The sequence below is a fragment of the Trichechus manatus genome, unplaced genomic scaffold (genome assembly GCF_000243295.1).
Source record: "Trichechus manatus latirostris isolate Lorelei unplaced genomic scaffold, TriManLat1.0 scaffold00028, whole genome shotgun sequence".
Lineage (NCBI taxonomy): Eukaryota > Metazoa > Chordata > Mammalia > Sirenia > Trichechidae > Trichechus > Trichechus manatus.
Genome location: NW_004443964.1, coordinates 8,451,442 through 8,474,656, shown reverse-complemented (window position 1 = coordinate 8,474,656; position 23,215 = coordinate 8,451,442). Strand labels below are relative to the sequence as shown.

At 44.7% G+C, this 23,215-nt stretch overlaps 1 pseudogene; it reads left to right on the top strand.

The window, feature by feature from the left end:
- Window positions 1-7,207, top strand: part of LOC101358391 (alpha-N-acetylgalactosaminide alpha-2,6-sialyltransferase 2-like) — a 14,024-nt pseudogene extending 6,817 nt beyond the window's left edge.
- The last annotated feature ends 16,008 nt before the right edge of the window (window positions 7,208-23,215 follow it).

The window sequence follows — 23,215 nt, the reverse complement described above, 5'->3', positions numbered from 1 at the left end:
GGTTCCACCTCCTGCTGAGAATTTACATTTTTACCCCAGATATACTGAATCAGAATCTACAGTTTAACAAGATCCCCAGGTGATTCTTATGTACAGCTGCTCTAGTAGTGGTTCTCAGAATTGGTTCCTGACCAGCATCATTAGCATCCCCTGGGAACTTGTTAAAAATGCAAATTCTCAGCAAGAGCTCGAACATGAACTAACCGTTGGAAGCCCTGCCTCCAGCCGAAGTCTCCGGCCCAGGAAAGCGGTTTCCCACACCAGCACATACATCCCCAACTACCACTATTCAGAAGTGGCCTCACCGCTTCAAGTTCTGTAACCTGCCAGCAGGTGTGCAGGGGTGGATTATCCAATAGACAAGATAAGTATGGTGCTTACTTTGCTGACCAGATCATCTGTAGCGAACAGTTTCACGTTTTTTCACATCAAAGGTTCTGCTTCTAGGTATGGCTACCATCTGTCTCTCCCAACCCCACAGCACCTTTCTACAGAATCAAAGTCTCTTTTCAAATTTACAATACCTAACAGGGGTGGATGACCCAGCAAGCAAGGTAAGCATGGACTAATTTGTGCTTACTTACTAATCTGTAGTGAACAATTTCACGTGTTTTTCACAAGTAAACCCATTGGTGAAAAACATGTGAAATTGTTCACTACTGATTAGTTAGTAAGCACAAGTTAGCCTGTGCTTACATTGCTTATTGGATAATCTGCCCCTGCAGGTATGCACAGGTGCAGGCAGACACAGACCATGCTCAGCCCCCACCTGGCTGCCTCCCCATTACCACCTCCACCCTCTTCCCTGGTGGAGCAGTGGTTAAGAGCTGTGGCTGCTAACCAAAAGGTTGGCAGTTCAAACCTACCAGCCGCTCCTTGAAAACCCCACGTGGGCAGGGCAGTTTTACTCTGTCCTATAGACTCTCTATGAGTTGGACTCGCTGGCAAAGGTTTTTTTCAGCAGCTGGAGAGGGACAAGTTCATTGCTGGGAAGCTTGCGGGGAGATGGGGGAGGCAGAGGCGGTAGGAAGGTTAGGCTGACCCTTCCTGCCTTCCTCCCACCCCTCTCACTGGCGCCTCCAGAGCCATGGAGAGTAGAAATATTCTTCTCATTTCCTGGCACCATTCCCCAGCTGCCTGGCCCGGATTGCTGGGCCTTTGGAGCGATTGTTTGCCGAGCCTTTCAGTGGGGCAGCTCCCTTGTGGGCACCCGGCCCCGCTGCCTGACAGGCGGTGTGTGAGGGGACAGGGCTGAATGACTGTAATATGAACCATGAAAGTGGATATTAAAGGCTTTATTACAGGGTAAGGACTGCTAATTGCAATGTTCCTTTCAGGAAGCTGGAGCTGATGAGTTTAAGCAGCGGTACCCAATTATTATAACTCTGTCAGCGCGGAGGAGCCAGGCGAGGCGGGGGAGGGGAGAGGCAGGCTGAAGACACAATTACCTGAACTTTATCCAACGCACATACCGCCGGCCTGGAATTTTAAAGCGAGATTTGTTCTGCCCCCAGCTTCCTCCTGTCACCACCGTGTGGCTGGGGATTGCAGATCCGCCAGCCCTTCCCTCCCTCTTTTCAGTCTTCCTCTGGAAGAGGTGGCGTTGGTGAGCATCTGACTGACACCAAGCTCACCTTGGCTCCTACCAGCGAAGCAGCCCCTCGTTGGGATTAGAGGTTTTCCAGGGGACCTCACCGTCAAACTGCTTCGGCCTCTCGTTTTGCAAATGAGAACACAGGCCCAGAGAGGATAAGGGACCTTCCCTGGTTAGCTTACTGGGAAGTGACAGAGCAGGAACTGGTCTTCTGATCCCAGCGTAGACTTCCGGCCGCACATTCTGGGCCATAAGCCAGGGACATGTGGAGGCAACCAGAATCTCCCTAAAATTAATGGACAGGTGTGGACGCGAGAACCGCGCAGAGTCTTCCGACGCGTTCTCTGGGGAGGTGATGTGTCACCGTCCTCCTCCTCATCATCATTGTCATCAAACATCATCATCCTCATGCTCCACGCCTATTCGGAGCGTGGCATTTTACGAAGTGCTTTTAGTCATTCATGCATTCACATATACTTGAGCAGCTACTAGGTGCCTGGCACCAGAGATAAAGAGATGACAGACTGTGTCTGCGTGTGCAGTGGGCTCACAGCTTAGGGCAGGAGACACACAAGTCGACAATTATAACACCGCCTGGAAAGCACTAAATAGAAGTGCGCACACACACATCACCTCCTTTAATTTAATCACATAAATTTAAGTGATTGCACATAAAAGGTTAATACTACAAGGCATAATCTGTTCAGTGCCAACTGAGCAGTGCAGATGGCAAAGGCTAGAGCTGTTCCGAGTGGTCACCACTGGATCCAGTGGTCAGCGATGGCTCCACTAAGAAGGCAGGCTTTGGTGGATAGGCAGGAATTCAATAAGCAGCAAGGAGGGCAGGAACTGGAAGCGGGAGAGGACAGGTGGATTTCTTTCCTGCATCCCACTAGAAGGGTCCATACCTAGAACACTGACTCCCCTTTATCCTCATCCAAGAACATTAAGGATGCCATGAGGATTCCACATCACTGTAATGAGCATGCTGGCCTCTATCCAGGGGATTCAAGGTGCCCCAGAATAATCAGGAGGTCCTGAGGTCTGGAAGACCCTATCTTCTTCTCACACAAGGCATTGTAACAGTCGTACTGGAATGAAGTAGTGGAGGGGGTGAAGTCATGGAGACCCTGTGCCTTTTCCTGGGACTTGTGCATGCTCAGAGTAGACTTGCCTGACTAATGTGCCTCAGCCAGGACACCCAGCCCAGGAGGACTGATTAACTGGATAATGTGCATCCTATTTACTGACATGCTAGAGGTCAAGTACAGGAAGGGAGGTCCTCTACTAGACATATTAAGTTTGAGATGCTTGCTAGATATCTACATGGAGATGGATGGATTTGCATAAACAATTTTGAAATTCAGGGACAGAGTATGGGTGGAGATTAATAAGAATTTGAATGTCCTTGGCATACAGAAGGAGCCCTGGTGGTGCAGTGGTTAAAGCACTCAGCTGCTAACCGAAAGGTTGGCAGTTTGAATTCACCAGCAGCTTCACAGGAGAAAGAGGTGACAGTCTGCTTCCATAAAGATTTACAGCCTTGGAAATCCTATGGGCAGTTCTACTCTGTCCTATAGGGTCGCTGAGTCAGAATCGACTCCAGGGCAGTGGGTTTGGTTTGGATTTTGGTTTGGCATATAGATGTTACATAAAATGATGAGACTAGAGGAGATCACCTGGAGAGAGAAAGAGTGTAAAGATAGAGAGGAGAGGAGAGCACAGGGCCATAATGGCAGGTGCTAGCCAAGGAGAGAGAGGTGGGAGGAAAGACAGAGGACTCTGGTGCCCTGGAAGAGAGAGAGGGCTCAGGAGACAGTGGTGCATAGGATGCAAACCTGCAAAGAGACCAAGTGAAAGGAGGACCAAAGAGGACACTCAGTCTGTGAACATGGAGGTCACTGGGAGCCCTGTTTCAGATGGCATGTTTATAAACCAGGTGTTGTTGCTGTTAGGCGCCATCAAGTCGGTTCCAATTCATAGCAACCCTATGTGTAACAGAATGAAGCACCGCTGGTCCTGCGCCATCCTCACAATTGTTGTTATGCTTGTAGCCCATTGTTGCAGCCACTGTGTCAATCCATTCCATCGAGGGTCTTCTTCTTTTTCACTGACCCTCTACTTTACCAAGCATGATGTCCTTCTCCAAGGATTGTCCCTCCTGATAACATGTCCAAAGTATGTGAGACATAGTCTCACCATCTTTGCTTCTAAGTAGCGTTCTGGCTGTACTTCTTCCAAGACAGATTTGTTCGTTCTTTTGGCAGTCCACGGTACAGTCAATATTCTTCCCCAATACCATAATTCAAAGGCGTCAATTCTTCTTTGGTCTTCCTTATTCCTTGTCCAGCTTTCATATGCATATGAGGCGATTGAAAATACCATGGCTTGGGTCAGGCGCACCTTAGTCTTCAAGGTGACATCTTTGCTTTTTGACACTTTAAAGAGGTCTTTTGCAGCCGATTTGCCCAATGCTTTTGATTTCTTCACTGCCGCTTCCATGGGTGTTGATTGTGGATCTAAGTAAAATGAAGTCCTTGACAGCTTCAATCTTTTCTCCGCTTATCATAGTGTTGCTTATTGGTCCAGTTGTGAGGGTTTTTGTTTTCTTTATGTTGAGGTGTGATCCATACTGAAGGCTGTGGTCTTTGATCTTCATCAGTAAATGCATTAAGGCCTCTTCACTTTCAGCAAGCAAGGTTGTCTCAGCTGCATAACACAGGTTGTTAATGAGTCTTCCTCCAGTCCTGATGCCCTGTTCTTCTTCATATAGTCCAGCTTCTCAGATTATTTGCTCAGCATACAGATTGAATCAGCATGGTGAAAGGATACAACCCTCATGCACACCTTTGCTGACTTTAAACCATGCAGTATCTCATTGTTCTGTTCGAACGACTGCCTCTTGATCTATGTACAGGCTCCTCATGAGCACAATTAAGTGTTTTGGAATTCCCATTGTTCGCAATGTTATCCATAATTTGTTATAATCCACACAGTCGAATGCATAGTCAATAAAACACAAGTAAACATCTTTCTGGTATTCTCTGCTTTCAGCCAGGATCCATCTGACATCAGCAATGATTTCCCTGGTTCCATGTCCTCTTCTGAATCCAGCTTAAATTTCTGGCATTTCCCTGTCAATACACTGCTGCAGCTGCTTTTGAATGATCTTAAGCTAAATTTTACTTGCATGTGATGCTAACGATATTGTTTAATAATTTCTGAATTCGATTGGATCACCTTTCTTGGGAATAGGCATAAATATGGATCTCTTCCAGTCAGTTGGCCAGGTAGCTGTCTTTAATTTCTTGGTATAGACGAGTGAGCACTTCCAGCACTGCATCTGTTTGTTGAAACATCTCAGTGGATATTCTGTCAATTCCTGGAGTCTTGTTTTTCGCCACTGCCTTCAGTGCTGCTTGGACTTCTTCCTTCAGTGCCATCGGTTCCTGATCATATGCTACTTCCTGAAATGGCTGAACGTTGACCAATTCTTTTTTGTATAGTGACTGTGTGTATTCCTTGCATCTTCTTTTGATGCTTCCTGCACTGTTTAATATTTTCCCTGTAGAATCCTTCAATATTGAAACTCGAGGCTTGAATTTTTTCTTCAGTTCTTTCAGCTTAAGAAATGCTGAGCATGTTCTTCCCTTTTGCTTTTCTATCTCCAGATGTTTGCACATGTCATTATAATACTTTATTTTGTCTTCTCCAGCCGCCCTTTGAAATCTTCTCTTCAGAGATTTTACTTCATCATTTCTTCCTTTCACTTTAGTTACTAGATGTTCAAGAGCAAGTTTCAGAGTCTCTTCTGACATCCATTTTTGTCTTTTCTTTCTGTCCCGTCTTTTTAATGACCTCTTGCTTTCTTTATCTATGATGTCCTTGATGTCATTCCACAAATTGTCTGGTCTTCAGTCATTAGTGTTCAATGCGTCAAATCTGTTCTTGAGATGTTCTCTAAATTCAGGTGGGATATACTCAAGATCGTACTTTGGCTCTGGTGGACTTGCTCCAATTTTCTTCAGTTTCAACCAGGTAGGAGAGGTTAAAAAGTGAATGGGGGCAATCTCCTACCATTAAATGAACCTTGATCCTTACCTCACACCATACACTGCTCAATTGGTACCAAGCAGATTATGCCTTAGAGTATTAGCTTTTTATGTGCAATCACTTAAATGTATATGATTAAATTAAAGGAGGTGATGTGTGTATGTGACTCTCTAGCACTTTCCACACCAGATATAATTTATCAGTTGGCTTTTGTCTCTCCTACACTAACTTGTGAGCTTCTCGAATTCAGAGACAGAATCTGCCATCTCTTTATTTCCAGTGTAGCTCAAAATGGATCATAGTCCTGAACATAAAACCCCAAACCATAAGACTTCTGGAATAAAACATAAGAGAAATATTTGTAAGCTTAAGATAGGCACAGATTTCTGAGGACACAAAAAGCATGAACCATAAAAGAAAAAAAACCAATCAGTTGTACTTCATAAAAATTAAAACATTCTACCCTTCAAAACTACCATTAAATAAATGAAAAGGCAAGCCAAAGACTGGGAGACAATATTCACAACACGTCTATCTGACAAAGACTTGTATCAAGAATATATTAAAAAGGCCTCCCCTTGGCCCGAGCAGGCAGTGGGCCTGTTGGCAGTGGTCAGGGCACTGTCGGGGGCTCCCGCACAACTGGTGCCTTGGACTGCTGCTCCTGCTGGCCCGCCACCCGCTCGGGGATCCTCTTAGCCCTGAACTCCTGCGTTGGGTCTGTACCCTGCGACTTGGGACAGAGCCATGGACACTGCGTCATAGTAAGCATTCTTTGAACCCAATGAATTGAATTGTGGGACAAAAAAGCCATTGCCTCCACCCTGAACCTTCTGAAAGGCTCGGAGAGTGCAGAGCTGTTTGCCACCTCCAGGGAACCATGTCCAGACTGCATTCGGTGTGTCGTGGTGGGAAACGGAGGTATACTGAATAGTTCCTGCCAGGGTCTGAACATCAATGCCCATGACTATGTGTTCAGACTCAGTGGTGCAGTGATCAAAGGCTTCAAGGACGATTTGGCAGCAAGACCTCATTCTGTGGCTTCACTGTGAACGTGATGAAGAACTCCCTCATCTCCTACAGGGAGCTGGGCTTCACCTTGTGCCACAGAGAGAGGACCTTAGCTATATCTTCATCCCCTCAGACATCTGTGACTATGTGATGCTGAGATCAGCCATTCGGGGTGTGCCTGTCCCTGAAGGCACTGGTAAAGGGGACAGACCTCAGACCTGTTTTGGACCAGAAGCCTCTGCCAGTCAATTCAAGCTGCTATATCCAGAATTCATCCAATACCTGACAGAGGGGTTTTTGAAATCAGAGTTGATTAATGCAAACTTTATGCCTAGTACTGGGGCCTTCATGCTCCTGACAGCTTTACACATCTGTGACCAGGTTAGTGCCTATAGATTCAACATGAGGAACTACTGGAAATTTTCTGACTGCTATTTCGACCAAATAAAGAAGGTACTGATACTCTGCGTGCACCACGACCTGCTTCTGGAGGCCGCCCTGTGGAGGGACCTGCACAAGGCTGGCATCATTTGGCTGTACCAGTGCTGACCCCCGGCCCCCGAGTCCTTTGCTTCCCCTTGCAGAGCTGTGGCTGTCAGGCCTTTCTCTTGTCTTCTCAGCTTATGAGAGGGGCTCCAACTCCTCACGACCCTCCCCTTCTTCCCAACAGGGGACATAAAATGTGGATTCACGACTGTCTTGAAGGCCTGTTCCATGTGGGACACCCGATCTTGTCCTTGGTTCATCCAAGAGAACTCCCCTCTAGGTCTGAGATAAACATCCCAACCTTGGCCACGAAACATGAACTGCTTCACACAGAACACTCCCCGGAGAGGAGCTGATTCCCACCAGCAAGGAGCAGCCTACCTCAGAGCTGAGCATCGCGAAGCCAGCGATTGGTACTGAGCTCCTGTAGGAACAGCAGTGGAGCGATTCAGGGCCAATCAACAGTACCAAGTACCTATCAACAATGCTAAGTACAAGTACCAAGTACCTAACAGTAGGACCAAGCAGCAGTACAGGAAAATGCACGCTGCCCAGCAAAATCCTCCCACTAGCTATGTCAACATTTCAAATCCCACACAGAAAACTCCCAAGAGATTCTTCAACAACTCAAGTCTTAAGAGCCTTTCTGAGGAACATGGTCAACTTACTTCTGATCTATGGGGATGGGAAGCATTCTCCCCCCATGAGAAAGTGAGAGAAATGGAATTTGGCAGAATGTAATTTGAAACTAGATAACTGTATAAACAATGAAATGACAAAAAAAAGGAAAATATAAAAAAAATTCTTACAACTCAGTAAGTAAAAAGTAAAAAGATTTAATCAGACACTCCACAAAAAAGCAGATAAAAAGATGCTCAACTTTACTAATCACCAGAGAAATACAAATGAAAACCACAGTGAAATACCACTATATACACCCATTACAAAAAAAAACCCAAAAACGAAACCAATTGCTATTGAGTTGATTCCAACTCAGAGTGACCCTATAAGACAGAGTAGAACTGTCCCATAGGGTTTCCAAGGCTGTAATCTTTATGGAAGCAGACTGTCACGTCTTTCTCGTGAGGAGTGGCTGGTGGGTTCCAACTGCTGACCTTTGGGTTAGCAATGATCACTTAACCACTGTGTCACCAGGGCTTAAAGACTGATATACCACGTGTTGGCTAGGATGTGGAGCAACTGGAATTCTCATACATTGCTGGTGGTAATGTAAAGTGGTCCAGTCACTACTGGAAATAATCTTATAAAGCTAAACATACAGTTAACATATGAGCCAGTCTCTATTCACCTAGAGCAACAGAGGAAGAAGGAGAATGGGGAACGGAAGGAGGAGATAGAATGTGTGGCTAATTGCCTCCATGAACAACTGCCTCCTTTGTCATGAGACCAGAAAAACTGGATGATGCCTGGCTACCATTACTGAACATTTTGATCAAAAATTCTATAGACGAGTCCTGATCAAAAGAGGAAAAACTGTGGAATAGAATTTAAAATTCTCATGGAATCCAGACTTTCTGGAGACACTGAGGCTGGCTGAACCCCTGAAACTATTGCCCTGAGATAATCTTTAAACCTTAAACTAAAATGATCCCCTGAAGTCTTCTTTAACCCAAACAACAGTTTAACTTAATTAGCAAGGAATATCTGGCTTAAGCATTGTGCTCTTTCAAAGAACTATCTATATGGGATAAAATTGATAACAGCAACTCGAAAGGTTAGATAGGAAGCTTGGGGGGCAGTGAGTTTACGTTAATGATGGAGGAATAATTCGGAAAGGGAGGGTGAGAATTTTTGCACAACTTGAAGAATGTAATCAGTGTCACTGAATTGTACATGTAGGAATTGTTGAATTGGTGTATGTGTTGTGTATGTTTTCAATGACAACAAAAATAAATTATTAAAAAAATATATGACTGAACAACCCTACATCTATATATTTACCCAAGAGAAGTGAAAACGTATGTCCACACAAAGACTTGAATGCTAATGTTCATACCAGTTTTATTCATAATATCCCCTCACTGGAAACAATCCAAATGTCCACCGTTGGGGAATGGATAAGTAAATTGTGGGATATTCATACAACGGAACTCTACTTAGCAATAAAGGAGGATGAATTACTTATCAGGGCTACAGCTGGATGAACCTCAGACACACTATGCCGGGTGAAAGAAGCTGGACTTGAAGGAGTATGGACTGTACAATTCCATCTATAGGAAACTCTACAAAAAGCAAAACTATGGTGGCAGAAAGCAGCGTTTGCTGGGGCTGGTGGTGAGAGTGAGGATTGACTGTACAGGGTCCTGAGGACACTTTGGATGGTGATGAAAATGTTCTGTATCTTTATGCAATAAGAGTGACATGGATGCATAGACTTGTCAAAACTGATCAAACTATGTACAGTCTGTTGCATGTAAACTATAGCTCAGCAAAGTTAATGTTTAAAAGTAAATGGGGCAACCTCACAATACAATACTATATGCTTTCCATATATATACAAACACACACATTTCCACCTAAGCACAGGTAGTCCCCGACTTAATGATGTTTTTGGGTTATGACAAACTGTACTTACACCGTCTTTTTTTTTTTTTTAACATCGTTAGTAATATGTACTACATACAATGTGGAAGTGCGTCATTTTCTGATATTATTCTCAGATGTTCACTGGCAGTTGTTCAAAGATCAGATTTATAAAGATATTGATAATATAAGGCAGTAATAATGAAAACTAACAAAAAAAAAAAGGAAGTATTTGACTTATGTCAGAACGGACTCACAACGGAGTTGTTAGAACAGAATCCTGTCATAAATCGGAGACTACTTGTGTATAAATGTATGGAGTCCCTAGATGATGTAAACTGTTACTGGCTTGGCTGCTAACTGAAATGCTGGAGGTTCGAGTCCACCCAGAGGTGCCTCAGAAGAAAGGCCTGGTGATCTGCTTCTGAAAAATCAGCCATCAAAAACCCAGTGGAGCACAGTTCTACTCTGACACACATGGGGTTGCCTTGAGTTGGAATTAATCTGACAGCAACTGGCTTTACTGGATATAAATGTATAGAAAACATCTTGAAGGATACACACCAAATTGACTGTATCATTTACCTCTGGGCAGGGATGCTGGGGTGGGGAGAGGTCTGAGAGTAACATCAGTGGTCAAACAGACTTTGGCCTTAACTATGGTGCTTTTATTTTTCAGAAGGAGAATATCTTCGTGTGTTACCTTGTGCCGAAATTTTCAAAAAGAGTGAACGGTGGATGTAAGCAGAAGTTGTTCCGCTGTCAAATCTCCATCCAGTGTCCTTTACCAGTTTGGACCAGCCGTTCCCTTCAATTATTTATTGAGCGTCTATGTTTCTAGCAATGTAAGATGAGACAAAATTCTTCCTTTCTTGGCTCCAGCCGTTCCTTCAGTTCACTCCAAAAAAGTCAGAGAGACCAAGGCCCAACCCTCATCACTTACTAGCTGGGGGATCGATTTACTCAAATTTTTAAGCCTCACTTTTGCAGAGTCATACTAACACCTGCCACATAGAATTCTGGTGGGATTAAATGAAAAAACAGTGGGAAAGAGCTTGGCGTAGGGCTTAGTAAGTAAGAGCTGAGATTAGTGTTTTGTTATTTCCATATTTTATTGATTCTAAGACACAGGGTTTTTTTCACATTTTTAATATTTGTGGAATTGGATGCATCTTATAATCGGTAGCATGCCATGATTTATTTGGCAGGGCTTTTTTCTTTTCCTTAATACATAAAGTCATGGTGCACCTTGCAATCAGCCGTGTCTTGGATTGCATGAAATGTCTGGGTGAAAGCATGGCTCTCGTAGTTTCCCGTGAGGCTTTGCCAATATTTAACCAACGTTAGAAACACAGAGGACAGCTAGTCCCTTGACCAGCCTAGGGAGAAAGAGGAATAGCAGGGATGGTTTAATTAAACCACTGCTGCCATTATCACGCTGCTGAGATTGTCTGTGTGGCACAACCGTCAATTTGGGGAAGGCCCAGGGCCCGGTAGCTTCTTAGGTGCCACTCTTAGCCACTTGCGGTTATGCCATCTCCTCCCTGCGTGGCCAAAGCTGGATCCTTGCTCTTCGCCAAGCGACCTCCCTGTCTCTTGAGCTTCCCATCTCTGGCCTTCCTATTGTTAAAAATAATCAAAGCTCACCGAAATTTGAACATAAGGTTTATTCTGAGCAGTTATTCTACATGCATATTAAAAACACCAAACTCATTGCCTTCTAATCGATTCCAACTCATAGCGACCCTATAGGGCAGAGAAGAACTGCCCCATAGGGTTTCCAAGGAGCGGCTGGTGGAATCGAACTGCCAGCCTTTTGGTTAGCAGCCGTAGGTCTTAACCACTGCACCACCAGGGATCCCTATATGCATATAGGGAGGCCATTTCGATTCTGGAAAAAGCAAATGGCTCAAAGAAGGTAGGTAGAATGGGGCTTATAAAGAGAAGAAGAAGGAGAAATATACAACATCAACCATTGGCTAATCTTGACATGATTGATTGAACTCTGCCTTCCCCCTTTACTGAGATCCACTGATATCAGGTTACTTCTGGCCTGGCTGATAATTTGGCCCTCCACCCACCTGCAGCCATGAGACTTTTGAGATTTAAATTAGGAGACAATGGTGTGATGACTATCCTTTTCTAGCTGGATAAGATGAATTTACGTTGCTAAAGAGCAGTTTCTGGCAGGCTTTTGCAGTTTGGGTCAAGCTTTTTATGGTTAATATTTGGTTTCCAGAAACCCTGGTGGCATAGTGGTTAAGAGCTAAGGCTGCTAACCAAAAGGTTGGTAGTTCGTATCTTACCAGGTGCTCCTTGGAAACTCTATGGGGCAGTTCTACTCTGTCCTATGGGGTCACAATGAGTCAGAATCGACTTGATGGCAACAGGTTTGTATTTGGTTTCCTGGATTAAGAAAAACCTTAAAATCATAGTTAATTTTCCCCTTCAACACTATGCAGCAATACATTGCCAGTATCTTTGGAGAGGACTCTATCCTACTGCCTCTGGTCCCCGCATGGCATGGTCGTCTGGAAACTGTAATGCTATCACCTGCGAGCGACCTTTTTGGGGCATCAGATGGGTTCTCAGTTGCAAGCTAATCCTGGCTAACTTCTGCAGAAAGAGATTGCTTTGGAAAGATGCCAGGTAGCTCACAGAGTTGATGAAAAGGGTGGAGAACCAGGCTTGGACAATGAAGATGAAGGAGGCAAGCAATGGGAACAAAATGGCCAGGAGGAGGCGCTGACACGGCCACCACTTACCACCTATTATGGATTGAATTACATTCCCCTAAAAAGATATGTTGACATCCTAACCCCCATACCTTGTTTGGAACTAGGGTCTTTGAAGATATTATCAGTTAAGTTAACACCAGGTCATACTGGAAGGAGTAGGGTAGGTCCTAATCCAATGTGAGTGATGTCCTTATAAAAGAGGAGAGACGCACAGAGAGACAAACAGTGAGACAGCCATGTGAAGACAGAAGCAGAGACTGAAGTAAGACATCTACAAGCCAAGGAACACCAAGGATCATTGGCTGTTGCCAGAAGCTGGGAGAGAGGGATGGGATGGATTCTCCCTCAGAGCCCTCAAAGGGAACAGACACGGCTGACACCCTGGCCTCCACAACTGTGAGACAATACATTTCTTTTTTTTTTTTGTTTTTTTTTGGCTTCTACAAAGAGAAATGTATTGTCTCACAGTCTAGGAGGTGATTTAGGGAATAATATTGGAGTTATTATTCCCTCTCCTTGAGCACTGAGAATTGTGACCCAGCTGGGGCTGGGCCCTCACAGACTCACAAAGACACATCAGCTGGGCCCTGAGATAAGTCAACAGATGGGACAATCTCAGAAGTTATCTTAAGGAAGTTTTCACAAAAGGGCAATAAAACCTAACCCAAAGGACTTCTCACCTTTTGTCTTTTTCTATTAACATTTAGTGAATAGGAATTTGTTGGACCAGTGAAGACCCTCCTGACTTTCGTAACTGAAACCCATACCAATGATTGTTAAGAAAGATGATTCAAACTGTAAGATTACAATTTCTAGCCAATCAGTGAAAAAGTGACGCTTTCAATGATTCTACCCATTTTGTGATGTTGATATATACTGATGGCTCTGTAACCTTCTTTGGACTCAGGCAGACATGGCTGTGGCAGCACGTTTGTCTGTTTTCCCATTCTTGCCTATTCTGTGATATTCTTTGGACTCTGCCACTGGCTGTGGCAGCACGCTTGTCCCCTTCCCACTTTTGTCCTTTTGAATATATGCCAAATAAAACTTTCTTTTTACTTTACTAAACTTTGTTATGTTTTTCCCCTACAACAGAGGCTAGAAGTCCAAATTTAGGGTGCCAGATCCAGGGGAAGGCTTTCTTTTCTCTGTTGGCTCTAGAGGAAGGTCTTTGTCATCAATCTTTCCCAGGTTGAAGAGCTCCCCAGCACAGGAACCCCAAGTCCAAAGGATGTGCTCTGCTCCTGGCGCTGCTTTCTTGGTGGTATGAGGTCCCCATGTCTCTGCTCACTTCTGTCTTTTATATTGGTCTGACAGAGACTGGAGGAATCCTCAAGACTATGGGTCCTGGACACCATGCCAACTTAGAATGAAAGCCACTCCCGAAATCCACCCTTCAGTCAAAGATTAGACGGGCCTGTACTCAACTAGTGGAGCAGATCGCCTTGGCCTCTCACTTGGGGCTCTAATACATTTCTTAGAAGCCACCCAGTTTGTGGCCATTTGTTATGGCAGCCCTGTTGCTGTTGTGTACCATCGAGTTGATTCTGACTCAAAGAGACCTTATATGACAGAATAGAACTGCTCCAGAAGGTTTCCTAGACTGTAATTGAAACCAGACCAATGGTTCCGCGCCCAGCGTGCAAGAAGCCAATCTCTGAGACGCTGGTTTTGAGAGGAAGAAAGAGTTTATTTCGCAGGCTAGCAAGCGGGAACTCAGAGGAATTGACCTCAGACTGAGTTCCCTGATTTGAGTGAGAATTCACATTTTATACTTACACATATTCATACAGGCGTGGAGGAAGGCAGTGGGCAGGATCAGAAAGTTTTAACTACTCGTAGTTTCTATTGATTATTACCAGGCAGGGCTAAGACTTGGCCTGGAAGTGGCCAGCTGACTCTTTGCTTTTGACACGGCTCGGCTACAGCTGATGACGTGTATCTGGTGATTTTGGTTCCTTGACATGAGTGAGTTCTCTTGTGTGATTGAGCACGTGTGGCAGCCTGGGGTTGTCTGTCGGTCATCTTTGTCTGTTCTGTGCATGTCTGGGCATTCTGAGCTGGTTAGATCTGGACCTGTTAGGGGCTCTCCAGAGGGTCTGCAAGACAACTTACAGGAAGTGAGAGACGTGGTGAGGGAGGTGAATAGACGTGGTCTGATAACTGATGGAGTACTAATTAATTAGGTGTCTTCAGCCTCTAGAGTGCCTTAACATAATCTTTACAGAAATAGATCACCAGGTCTTTTCTCCTGTGGGGTGGCTGGTGGGTTTGAACCGCTGACCTTTTGGTTGGCTTAACCGTTGCACCACCAGGACTCCTTGCAGCGGCCCTAGGCTACTCACTGCTAAGACGTCACCGAGCCCCAGGCTTCTCCCAGACATTGCTGCTGCTGCAATGATGTTCTCAGCTCTTCCCATTCTTCCATCTCACTCCTCAACGCCCAAGATCCACCTTGAAGTGTTGACTTGCTTGACCCCACCCGTGTGCCCTCACCCTACTTCCGGGATCCCGTCTAAGCTTCCTCCTTCACCTGCCTTCCACCAGGACTCACAAAAGGAAAATTCCTGCCACGTAAGAAGCAGATATAGATGGTGGGCAGCTAAAACATGGCAAATGTTCCCTCCTTCTTTGCAGAAACGTTCATGCTTTTGTCAGAAACCTAAATGCTTACAGAAACACCAAAAGTCAGTGTAAGAGAATATATTTATTGCGTATAGATATGATTCAAATTGAGCAGCTGTCAACATGGGTTATATGGGTCACTGTCATGTTAATTTATCAGGAGATAACATCAAAACACGTGCAGGGTTCCCGGTGGTTAGAGAAAGAGTGTCACTAAGGACTTGCCATACATTTTCCAGCCAGGTCCTGAGGTTCCTGCTTCTTGAAAGTGACTGCACATAGATAATTCTCCAAAATAGCCCCATGCCAAGGCCAAACCTGTCTGGCTAAACTTCTTACCAGGCTATTGTTTGGCTTGAAGGTGACTTTAGGAAAACAATTCCTTAAAGGGTCAAGGTTCAAAAGGACACCTAAAGGCAGATGGCCTGGCTGGGTCACCCCAATTCCACGAACCCAGAAATCTGGATTCCAGGGGAAGCAAAACAGTTTTGTCTCTTTCAACACTAGAGGTGGATTCAGAAGCCCAACACTCAAAAAATTTTTTTTTCTTTTTTGGTGTTTTGTCTGCAATTCGGGCAAGCTGCCCCTCGGGAAGCACAGGCATCTTAGTTAGACTTGGAGGGCCAAGAGCCAGACTTCTTACAGGCAGGACTACCAGAGAGATCAGTCCTCGGCTCCCCTAATTATCCTTCCTTCAAAAGTAAAAACGATAGCATTTTATTGAAACAGCTATGAAAAAAGATCATCTAGGATTATGAGTTGCTGTACAGCTACAGTGATACTCAACAAGTCCCCAGGAAGTTATACATAAGAATCACCTGGGGATCTCGTTAAAAACGTAGATTCTGATCCAGTATCTCTGGGGTGGAAATGCAAATTCTCAGCAGGGAACTTGTCAGAAATGCAAATTCTCAGCAGGGGTTCAAACTAGAACTAACTGGTTCAAAGCCCTGCTATCAACAGAGCTTCCCCCCTGCCTTTGACAAGCACTTTCCTGCAAAAAGGATCCATCTCAATAAAGGAAAAGCCCCACCCACCTTCCCTCCGGTGCCCTGGCGTTCTCCATCCAGGTGCAGGACAATGCTACAACCGTCAATAGCAGTGGTTCGCCTCCTTCGCCAGCAGTGGAATTCCAGGCCACCATCTTTTCTTCTTCTAAGGAAGGTTTTTCACAGTCCACACGCTGAAACGCTCTTCTCATCCCCTGCCCCAAATCAATGGGAATCAGAAGGACCAGATGTTGCCTGAGTTAAAAGAAGCTGTTATTGTTTAAGTCAGAGAACTCTTCTTCAATCTCTCAATTCAGTTTCTTGTTTGCCTGTTGGCTTCCTTCTCTTCTATTGCAAAATAACTTTTATTTTTCACTCGCTGGAGAATGTGGCCAAGGGTAACTTTAGGATTATCTCATTTTAGCTGAGACCAAGCCTCAGGGTGGTAAGGAATCTGATGGCTTAGTCCTGTGGATAAGGAGCCAGGACTGGCCGAGCCTAGGTCACTGGGACGCCTACGGTCAGGGAGCTGCGTTGTGGCCAGGGTACCGGGGAAGGGGTACCGGGCAGACACACCTGAAAAACCAGTACATTTTGGTTTACCCTTTAACCACTTTTATGTCAATCCAGTTTTTGTATTTGGGTCAATGTTGTTGTTAGTTGCATGAAGTTGATTCTGAATTATGGTGACCCCATGTGTGCAGAGTAGAGCTGCTCCATAGGGTTTTCAAGGCTGTGGCCTTTAGGAGGCAAACTGCCAGTACTTTCTTCCAAGTTGCCTCTGGATAGGTTTGAACGGCCAACCTTTCAGTTAGTAGTCCAGCCCTTAACCATTTGTACCACCCAGGGAATAAATCTTTGGGTCAGTACATGTTTTTTTTTTTTTTTTTTTTAAATGCAGACTGCCTTTCTTATAAAGGACCAGACCTATCAGGGGACAGCTCTAACATCATGTAAGAAGTATGTTTTAAAAGGACAGTAAATATTTTCACCAATCACAGTGCATCCACAGAGAAGAACCAGGATGGAAGGGGCTCAGAACCATGGCAATTGAAGAAATGTTGAAGGAACAAGGGCCTCCTGGTTCACTTTAATCAGGGCTTCAGACCAGTTCAAACCCCTGTGGAGAATTTGCATTTCTAACAAGTTCCCAGGTGGTGCTAATGCTGCTTGTTAGGGACCAGTTCTGAGAACCACTAGTAGAGCAGTGGTTCTCAAAATTTATTATACATAAGAATCACCTGGGGAAGCGAAGGACAGCAAACACTACAGGGGAAGTCAGCACAACTGGACTAACCCAAAGCTAAGAAGTTTCCTGAATACAATCAAATACTTTGAGGGACAGAGTAGAAGGCGTGGGGGTCTGGGGACCATGCTTTCAGGGAACATCTAGGTCAATTGGTATAACAAAGTTTATTAAGAAAATGTTCTGCATCCTACTTTGGTGAGTGGTGTCTGGGTCTTAAAAGCTAGTGAGTGGCCATCTAAGATGCATCAATTGGTCCCAACTCACCTGGAGTAAAGGAGAATGAAGAACACCAAAGACATAAGGAAAGTGTTAGCCCAAAGAAACAGAAAAGGCCACATAAACCAGAGACTTCATCATCCTGAGACCAGAAGAACTGGATGGTGCCTGGCTACCACAAATGACTGCCCTGACAGGGAACACAACAGAGAGTCCCTGATGGAGCAGGAGAAAGGTGGGGTGCAGAACTCAAATTCTAGTATAAAGACCAGAAAGCATGGCCCCTGGACTCTCTGTCAACCCAGAACTAAAACCATTCCCAAGGCCAACTCTTTAGACAAGGATTAGACTGGACTATGGGACATAAAATGATACTCGTGAAGAGTGTTCTTCTTAGCTCAAGTAGATACGTGAGACTAAATGGGCAGCTTCTGTCCGGAGGTGAGATGAGAAGGCAGAGATGAGAAGGAGCTGATTGAATGGATATGGGAAATCAGGGGTGGAAAGGAGAAGTGTGCTGTCACAGTATAGGGAGAGCAATTAGTGTCACATAACAATGTATGTATAAATTTTTGTACGAGAGACTGACTTGAATTGTAAACTTTCACTTAAACTACAATTAAAAAAAAGAATCACCCGGGGATCTTGTTAAAATGTAGAGCATGACTCAGTATATCTGGGGGTAGAAATGCAACTTCCCAGCAGGAGTTAAACGGGAATGAACCAGTTTGAAGCCCTGCTTTTAATATTCACAGTTATCAGGAAAGAGAAGAGTAACTTCTTTTGTTTGACTTCACAGGCAAAATGAGTTCCTAACCAGCCAGAGCATGAGGACAAAACTCCTTAGCAGGCAGTCCAAGACTTAAATTCACTTTTCAGAATCCTCTCTAACGGCACTCTGCAGATTCTAGAGGAAGCCAGGCATAGGCATTGAGGGTGAGGAGCAACAGGAGAGAAGAAGAGGGGAGGGAGAGAAGGCCCCATGTTTGTCTTCTTTGCTGTTGTTGTTATTGTTAGGTGCCATCAAGTTGGTTCCAACTCATGATGACTCTATGTACAGCAGAACGAAACACTGCCCGGTCCTGAGTCATCCTCACAATTGTTATGTTTCAGCCCGTTGCTGCAGTCACTGTGTCAATAAGTCTCCTTGAAGGTCTTCCTCTTTTTCACTGACCCTCTACTTTACCAAACATGATGTCGTTCTCCAGGGACTTGTCCCTCCTGATAACATGTCCAAACCATGTGAGATGAAGTCTCACCATCCTTCCTTCTAAGGGACATTCTGATTGTACTTCTTCCAAGACACACTTGTTTGTTATTCTGGAAGTCCAAGATATATTCAATAGTTTTCACCATAATTCAAAGGCATCAATTCTTCTTTGGTCTTCCTTATTCATTGTTCAGCTTTCACATGCGTACGAGGTGATTGAAAATACCATGGCTTGGATCCGGCGCACCTTAGTCCTCAAAACAACATTTTTGCTTTTTAACACTTTAAAGAGGTCTTTTGCAATAGATTTTCCCAATGCAATACATCATTTGATTTCTTGATGCTGCTTCTACAGGCATTGATTGTGGAGCCAAGAAAATGAAATCCTTGACAACTTCAATCTTTTTTCAGTTTATCACGATGGTGCTTATTGGTCTAGTTGTGCGGATTTTTGTTTTCTTTATATTGAGATGTAATCCTTACTGAAGGCTGTAGTCTTTGATCTTCTTTGCTAAGATACTCCAATGCCTACCACAGTACCTGTGTTATGGATTGAGTTGTGTCCCCCCGAAAATACGTGTTGGAATCTTAACCCCTATATACCTGTGGATGTAATCCTGTTTAGAAATAGGGTTTTCTTTGTTATGTTAATGAGGACATATCAATGTAGGGTGTGTCCTAAGCCTAATCACTTCTGAGTTATGAGAAGTAGCATAAACACAGAAACAAACAAGCACAAAGCTGGGAAGGAGATAGATGCCACATGAAGATCGCCAAGGAACAAAGGAATCCCGGGGCTACAGAAACTGAGGCAAGCATCTTCCCCTAGAGCCAACAGAGAGAGAGCTTTCCCCTCGAGCTGGTGCCTTGAATTCAGACTTCTAGGCCCCTGAATTGTGAGAAAATAAATTTCTGTTCTTTAAAGCCATGTGCTTGTGGTATTTCTGTTACAGCAGTGCTAGCTAACTAAGACAACCTGCTACCAATATTTGTTGATTGAACAAATAAATGTGTACATGCAAGAAGAATCTTTAGGTCTCTCATTGCCCTCTCACCCCCACACTCCTGCTGGGGGCTAGATTTAACCACTCTGGGCAAAAGTGTTTACAATAAGTCCGTGCCATGGTGTTTTAAAGGGAAGAGAATGGGTTAGACTGGTGCCAGCCCTGGCTACAGTGCACATGCATGACTTTGGATAAGTGGACTAACCTCAGAGAGTCTGCAATTCCTCAGTTCTAATGTGAGAACAACAATTTACCAGTTGCCATTGAGTCAATCCCAACTCAGCGACCCTATCTGTGTCAGAAAAACTGTACTCCACTGAGTTTTCAATAGCTGTGAACTTTTGGAAGCAGATCGACTGGACTTTCTTCTGAGGCACCTCTAGGTGGACTTGAACCTCCAAGTTTTTGTTTAGTAGCTTAGCACTTAATCATTTATACCACCCAGGGACACTATCGGGAGCAACAATAGTGTCTGCCTATTTGGGTTGGTGAAGGAATGACAGACTTCACACACCTGGCAACTTGTCTGCCATGTAGTATGATGTTTAAGAAAGTTACTTCCTCTTTACCCAATGGTTGCGATCATTCTATTCTACTCTCAAATTTGAGCTGCTGTCCAACTGTTTGGGAGGACAGAGAGCAGTCCCAGCTGCACAATGCCATTTATAATTAAAAAGGCAATGAAGGCTCGACTTTCTGATGATCAGGGTCTTTGCAGTGGCTCTGGTCCATGTGACTGCATTAGAACCCATCTTTCTTAATCTGGAGATGTGAGGTGGGGGCTCCTTCCTTATCAGGGGACAGCTTCAACATCTATCAATACACAGAAGTACCGCATAAGAAGTACATTTTAAATAGATAGTAAATATTTTCACCAGTCACAGCGCATCCCCAAGAGAAATCCATGTTCCACCTACATTAGGATCCCCTGAATATCAGAATTAGGCTGCTTTCTCTGGCATCCAGATCCCTAGGCCCACTCCAGATCCCCCAAGTCAGGGTCCCTGGGAGCGGGGCCAGGGAACCTGGATGTAAACTTGCTCCCTGAAGTGACCCATTATGCACACTACATTTTGGTTTGAAGGATGAGGTCCAATGTTCTCCACTGGGACAAGAGTGTCCCTCACCACCTCCAGCCTCAAAGTCTGCAGGGACTTATAACAAAGTATATTCCCAACACCCATGAATCAAAGGCCAACTGGAATACTCCATTTCCATATGGTGGGAGGATAACTTATAAAGCAGACATCCTCCTAACTCAGAACAACCAGAAGGCTGTTGTGCCTTCTCAAGCCCACTCCCATCACACATTGCTCTTCCCTTGGGCCTTCCTCCCCTTAACCACTCTAGGCCTCAGTTTCCCCACTTGCTAAAAGGTGATTAACACCAAGTTTTGTTCTGTGGAGTGACCAACTTGTCCCAGTTTGCTTGGGACTGTCCTGGTTTGTACTTTGAAAATCCCAAGCAGGCAAATGGCATGGTTGGTCACCCTACTTGGCACATTAAAAACCAAAAACAAAAAAACAAACCCGTTGCCATCCAGTCAATTCCGACTCATAGCGATCCTGTAGGACAGAATAGAACTGCCCCATATCTTTCTTCTGTGGAGGGGCTGGTGGGTTCAAACCACTGACGCTTTGGTTAGCAGCCAAACACTTAACAACTGTGCCACAAAGTCTCCTTTACTTGGTACATAGTAGGTGCTTATGAAATGCTAGTTACCATTGTTCCCACTCTGATCCCTTACAATGAGGTTGGGATGAGATGATACTACTCAAGAATAGCACATGACCAGGGAGCTTGTTAGAAATGCAGAATCTCAATCTTGCCACAGACTTGCTGAGTCAGAATCTGCATCCTAATTAGATCCTCGGGTGGCTTGTTTGCACAGGAAAGTCTGAGAAGCCCTGGTTCCGGTACTCAGCAAAGGGCTTCAGATAACCCCTCTAGTCTCCTTTCTGAAAGAACACTCAAGATCCTCCATTCAGGGGCTCAAGTTGCAAGGAAGGAATTGCAAGGTGAGGGTAGAGCCAAGAATGTTTTGTAGAGTTATAAATTCCAACAGCATTTCCAGAGATAGGACTTGAATTCATTGTCAAGAAATCAAATGACGTATTGCATCCATCAAATCTGTTGCAAAAGACCTCCTTAAAGTTTTAAGAAGCAAAGATGGCACTTTGATGACTAAGGTGTGCCTGACCCGAGCCATGGTCTTTTCAATTGCCTCTTATGCATGTGAAAGCTGGATAATGAAAAAGGAATTGATGCTTACATAGACCAATCAGCTAGAAAAGGACATCATGTATGGTAAAGCAGAAGCATATTAAAACACGGGAAACCCTGAATGAGTGGCACCAAAGCACCAACAGCTCTACTCAAGTGATTCTTAACACAGTACTTTCAGATCAGAGCATTGTGGTGAGTCACCAAATGAACCAATCAAGCAGCCCTGCTGGCAGAGCTGCAGGTGGTCCTGGCAACACGGGGCTTGATCCAGTCAAAGCCCACAACGATGACCACCTGTCGACAGGACACAGGGCATTACCCACAATGCCCCTCAAGGTCAGCTGGGTGTCCTCATTAGCATACAGCCACTTTCAATCTCCAATCTGCCGGCAGCAACCATTCTACTTCCCTCTAACAGTGAGGCCGTGCCCCAACATCAGCTCCCCTGAATTAGTCCTGCAGCACTCAAAGGAAGCACTTTGGAGAGATCCTGTTTAGATTAACATGCCAAATTTAATTCCGGGGGCCTGGGCTATCGCAATGTTTAAAGCCATTTGCTAAGCTTGGGAGTTACAGAGTCCTCCCACTCCTGTACCTGTGTAGGCTGGGACTGCCTTTTGATCACTAACCGCTGAGAAAATCTCAGTTTTCATATTAAGGTCAGGAAATTATCCTTCCACTTGCCTCCCTAAATGGCCCCAGTATTCATTTCCATGGAGAAAGAGCAACTGTGAAACTCCAGGAGAAGGCAGGACCCTCCAGAAACCATCAGCCCAGGCCCGCATCTCTAATCGGCTCTATAGGCAAATCTAATAACCAGATAAAAGCCCAAGATACAAGGGAGGCAAAATTCCCTTCCTTAAGGAGCTCATAGAAATAGGCAGACGGACAAAAGCTGCACCAAGAAAAAGCAGTACAGTGTGGGGGGGGGAGTCCAGGAGAGGAGGAAATTGACTCATGCCTTGGGGGTACTCCGGGAAGGCTTTCCAGAGGAGGTAGCACTTCCTCTGGGTTTCCAAGAATGAAGAGAAGTTATTCTTGCAAATGAAGGAGTGGGTGGATATCGAGAAGGACGTTTCATGCAGAAGGACTCTGCTAGCTCTGAAGTTTTATAAGGACAAAGTTTCTTACCTCTCTCCGAAGACTATCCTGGTGGCTCCATATGGCGTTGGAGAACTGGTCAGCATCTGTTCCCAGAAACTTTAGACAAAGAACTATGCCTCTTTTGGATTCCCAACAGTATCTGAAAGGAGATAGTGGGCCCATGTTG